Below are 5,921 nucleotides of genomic sequence, written 5' to 3'. Positions count from 1 at the left end.
ATTAAAACCTGTGTCTATCCCAGTATTTTTGATGCCACTGAGCTCATTTTTGGCCTTTTTGAAAACCAAATTCTTGACTGGTTCAATGATTTACAAAGGTAGTTTCATTTTTAGCGACTTTGATACAAAGTTGCCCCTGAGAGTCAATGAAATGTCTAAAATATTATTTGAGATGGAGTGAATTTAAGTAAATAAGTAATGAATATGGTCTTTACTAATTAATTGAGATTATGTTGTAATAATTGTAACATTCTTGAGTATTTGCATGATATTGAGCATACCTTTTTAGGCGGTGTAAACGATAAAGCAACAAAATAAATGTGCGCATTTTTGCGTGTTCAGAATACTGTTAAGAGGCATAAATATTGTTAGAGGCCAAATTATGATATCACACTTCTCTGATGACACTTCTCTGATGGCCAAATACTGTTGTGATGGATTTGCTTTGAAGCAATCCTGGGCCTATTTGGGACAGTTCCGAATGACAACGCAATTTGTTCAGCTTCCCTGTACCACACCTCGTAATAGCTGACAATCTCTTTGCGCATCTTTTTAGCATCGTAAAAAGAAGAGCGACCTTCTCTTGGCACTTAACAAGGTCCATTGTTGGAGTTTGGAGCTGTTTTGTTAATGGTCTTGTAACCTCTAAACATCTCGAAACAACAACTAGAGGTGAACACATCAAGCCCATCAATTTTAGCAACCCAGCAAGTCGACAGACATCAATGAGCCCACTATATGAGTAGTATATACCAAAGTTTCCTCCTGTTGCATATTAAACCTAGTGCTCCTGCACAGTGACGGTGCGGAGAGGGCGGCTCCGCAGCAGCAAAAAATTAATTTGGACGATAAAAAATATATATGGAAGAATTTCCACACACTTTACAGTAAATGCAAGGGTTGCGAAAAATTCTTCCATACAATTTTTTGTCCTCTTCGTGTCTCCATGTTGTCTTCTTCGTATCTCCACTGAGAACTCTTATATGGAATAATTTTCCTGCACTTTACAGTAAATGCAAAGGTCACGAAAATTATTCCATACAATCTTTTGTTCTTTGTATCATATGGAATAAGTGTCACACACTTTACAGTAAATGCAAAGGTCACAACAATTGTTCCATACAATTTTTTTCTTCTTTGTATATCCGCTGACTTTACCTTAGAAGTGACCAATACATGAGGTACAGTTACAAAAAAACCATATTTCTAACTGTACCTCATGTTTTGGTCACTTCTCTTTAACTTTTTTTAATCTTGGTCTTGCCCGATCCGCTCTTACTAAATCAAACGAATAATCACAGTTTTTATAGATAGTTCACCTATTGTATGTTAATTGAAAAAACCTATTTTTAAATTATACGTTACTTTTTCAAAAAGAAAAAAATTTTGTCTCCTCCAAAAAAATATTTTTCTTAGAAAAATTTGCAGTTTTTTAAAAAAATTTGAGTTTATTCAAAAAACAAAAAAAATTAAACTACAAAAAAAATTGAATTTAGTTTAAAACTACTCTTAAATAAAGAATTTCTAAAACTGGATTAAAAAAATTTTTTTCGAAGTTACTTTTAAAAACTACTATTAAACCTAAAAATTTCTCATATAAAAATTTCTAAGTATGAAAAACTCCACTTTTTCAATTACGTCACTATTTAAATATCCATTGTCTATTTTAAACAATAGACGCTGTCTCTAAACAATAGACGCTACCAACTAACCAATCAAATCAATGACCACTTTTTTCTTATTTACCCAAGTAACCAATCAAATGACTGGACGTGTAATTTAATATGAGAATCTACTCTCTCTATAAAACTGCCATTCCAAAAAGTTCGACAATTTGCAAACTACTGTCAAAGGGTACGGAACTGATAAAATACTTTTTCTGTTCATCAATATGGCCGAAGCTATGCTCTAGAAAAAAAAGGAATTGCTGCAGTCAAACAGATAATCGATGAGTCTTTTAATGAACAGGAAGACGAAGACGATGTGCCGTGAATTCAACTATCCAAAAGAGTGTCAAGATCGTAAGTAACTTCGTTTCTTTCGTTTTTATACTGTTCATTTCGCTTAAATATCTTTTTTTATACTGTTCGTTATTCGTTAATTTTCTACTGTATTACCTTACCTACAATTTTTAAACTTTTATTACAAGTCTTTTTTAACTCTACATCCCTTTTTTTGAAAAACTGCAAACTTTTTTTTCTTGGAAAAAATATAAGACTTTGAAAAAAAGACGAAAAATTTTTTCATTTTTTTTTTCGAAGAGGCACAAAACGAATGTCTACTTTCGCTGCTGAATTGTCCCCACAAAAAAATCAACTAAGGACATTCGTGTCTCACAATTTATATTTTCTGCCACAATATCTGCCACAATATTGTAATAAGTTGTTTTAGTAACCATCTATGCTCCATCCAAGTAGATGAATCTATTTCTTCAATATTTGGAATTATTCTATGTAAAACAGTATTTCAATATATATCTCGATCTTCTAAACATAGAGGTTATTTTTAATCATAACTACAATTTTATCTATATGAACTATATTTTTATCAGACGCTTATTTTAATGTCTTTTTTAGAAAAACTCAAAAAAGAACCCATCACAATATATAAACTTCAATTATTTTTTCACAACTACAAATTAACTTGAAATTTATACTTTCAATTACAAAACAATGAGGTTATATTAACTTATAAAACAGTACTACAAAAAAATTTTTAAACTTGTGAACAATGTACTTTTAAAAATGGTATCATATCTTCAATTGTTGATAAATCGTATTCTGCATTTTCACTTGATGAAGCATTTATACTCATACTTTCTTTCATATTTTCTTTCAGGCTGCGGGGCCGCCCTCTCCGTGCGTTCCCTGTGCAGGAGTGCTAGGTTTAATATGCAACAGGAGGAACTTTGGTATATCCTACTTATATGATGCATGCGGCAACAAAGCGCTCACCTTATTCTTCAAAACGCGAATCATTTCGAATGACTGTTGAAAAAATCAGATACAACACGCACATTTGCCAGCATCTGTTCTTCTTCTGGAAGGTCATAAATCGATGTAGCACATAAATTCAAGACATGTGAGCGACAGTGGACATACTTTCTGGTAGGTCTGCTGTATTCTAATAGCAGCACCTGAACACTTTCCTGCCATATTCACCACATCATCATAACCCTGACCACGACAATATCACATATCAAGGCCAATGCTTAGAATCCCATCTTTGATTGTTTTGGCAATACAGCCGCCAGAAAGGCCATTGACACAAGGAATAAAACCCAAGAATTACTGTCAACAATTCTGAAAAACATGGCCATCTGTTCAAAATTACTTACATCTGCTGCTTCATCTGCATGAATGGCAAATAATTTTGACACTTTTACCTTATTTGAAATTGTCTCTTTGATAAGAGAGCCACATACCTTGATAAGCTAATTCTGAGTTGTCTTGGACTTATAAGTGGCATGCAAAATGCTGATTGAAGGTAGCATTTTACTGCACTATGCTAAAAGTGCCAGAATAGCCTGCAGCTTATTAGGGTTATTATTTTCTACAAGACATCTCAATGGCCTCTCAAAACCAAGATTTTGTTGCCCACAAGTAATAACCCCTTCCAATATAATTTTCAGTATTTCCATGTTAATGGCGATTTTCTTTGATATTAGGGAATTCAATAGGACATTTACTGGTTCTTGCTTGTTTTCCAAACAGTTACAAAACTGTGACAACCTGAGAGTAGCAGTTAAGTGGACAGGTGATTTGCCATTGTTCTCATTGAATTTCTCTCTAGCCTTTTGCCATGTTTTAACTGGGCTTTTGAAAAAATTTACAATCTTGTTGGCGTTATGGCCACTTTCACCCCCAAAAAGAACACAGTTAATGCAGAAGGCACCATCAAGCAAGGGAAAATATGTTAGCCATCGATAGAGTCAATCCATTTGTACTGAAAGCTACAGTGAAATTCATTCTTTGGAAGACAATGATTTGTTTGTGGTTTCCAGACATTGCAGATAATATCATACTTTTCGTCATTAGTTAATGGTTCTTTTTTGAGCAACTATGCTGATGTCCTTATCGTTTACAAAAGTAGCATTGTGCTGGACATTAGTTCTTTTTGAACTAGTTGTTTTTGGAATGAACTAGTTTGTTATGGTCAACAGAGAGGCCTTGAAAAGAGGAAGATCTTTTGAATACAAAGTGATCCATTGTCAGCATTTTGTGTTGTGGATGAGGAACTAGCTGGTTCTAGAAGAAAAGACACAAATTTATATTTGTGTGCACCTGTTTGACTTTGAGACCAATTAAGAAATGGAACATAATGGTTCTTCCTGTCAGGGATTTGACCTGTTTTAAGGAAACCTAAAGGTTGTGCAGCACATCTGAAGAGGTGAATTTGCTCAAGATCTGAATTAGAGCGAACCCTTGGCTTGATTGGGCCATTAAAAAGAATCTCTGCTTCAGTCTTTTTCTCTACCTCCTTCCCTATGTCCCCATCGTACAGGAAAGTATTTCTGATGTCAAAGAAAGCAAGCATGTAAAAAAAGAATAATAGGAAAAGTCCTTTGCAATATTACAGGCCTCAGCTGTAACTGCCTTTTTGTGATCATTTTGCTATGAGAAAACCTCAGCTGCATCTAGAGACAAGGCAAAATTTAAAGCATTTTACTCAGAATGAAATGCTCTATCGTTGTGCTTTGAAGTGATTAAAGGATGACCAGCATAGTAATTCACATTCAGACACATTTCAAAAGTTGTGAGACACCTCAAATAGCTCCATTGCCAATAAGAGCCAAGCAACAGGCACTGAATAAGCAGTGTCCATTGCCATTTGTTTTAAAAGCAACAGAAACAGAGGGCACAATGAAGCAGACTTGGCATTAGGAGTCACGTCAATAACCTGAAGACTTCAAATGATAAGCAAAGTTCTATGTATACATAGATGGAAACAAAATAACAAACAATGATGCCAGTGATGCATATCTGCATAACAAAATGACAGAAGCAGATGGGTCTCTGTATACATGCATATAAGTGCAGGCCCTGTTTGAATTGAAAAGCTGCTAGATTGTAACATCAGCACAACACAACAACCTCATTTCAACCTATTGACTCGAAAGAAATATTTACCTATATCTTCTAAAACTGCATTTTTTATTTATCAACTATTAACTATGAAAGTTTGAGCTATAACACTGTATTATAGAGTAGTTTGCTTCTAGCACGAACTCAAATTTTATTCCAGAAAACTGACATAAAGTAGGAAATTCTTGAAAAGATAAAATCAGAAATATCAGATTCCTGATAGACCCTAAAGAAAGTAATTTTTGACTTTCAAAGAATCAACTTTAAGCAAGCATTTTATTGCTTTCTAGAAAGTAAAAGTCTTGATTTGCTAATACAGTTTAATATCATTTATTGCCTTGTTGGTGCTGTTCTTTATCAGCTCTAAAACTCAGACCAATTAAGCTATTTTTTACCAACTGTTACATTATCTTGTTATTGAACTTTTGTAGTTGCCTAAAGGCAATGAATGGAATTTGTGATGGAATTTGTATTAAGTTGGAATTTTAAAAATGAAAACTTGAACTTAAACTAGAACCCTCAATTACTGTCCAAAGACAGGATTTCCTTGGAAGGGGGTTGCCACTGAAGGGTAGTTAACTCAATTAAATCAATACTTGAAAGAATTTGTTAATAAAAAATTGATTGTTTTACTAAGTATGACTATTACTAAGTTTTAATTGATTGTATTGAAGTACAAAGTGTTTGGTGTCATCTGCATTTGGCATGAAATGGGTCTCAAATTCAGACTGGTAGTAATTACCATATCACTCTACCCCCCTCCCCCCAAATAAAACCAGAAGTCCTTGGCACCACTGTTTTTTTTGGGTGAGCATTTTTCTCTGTAATGTTCGATAT

Source organism: Rhopilema esculentum, chromosome 9 (genome assembly GCF_057945365.1).
Source record: "Rhopilema esculentum isolate cy_ngs chromosome 9, ASM5794536v1, whole genome shotgun sequence".
Taxonomy (NCBI): Eukaryota; Metazoa; Cnidaria; class Scyphozoa; order Rhizostomeae; family Rhizostomatidae; genus Rhopilema; species Rhopilema esculentum.
The sequence above is the reverse complement of the archived record's forward strand: the minus strand, read 5'-3'. Positions refer to the sequence as shown.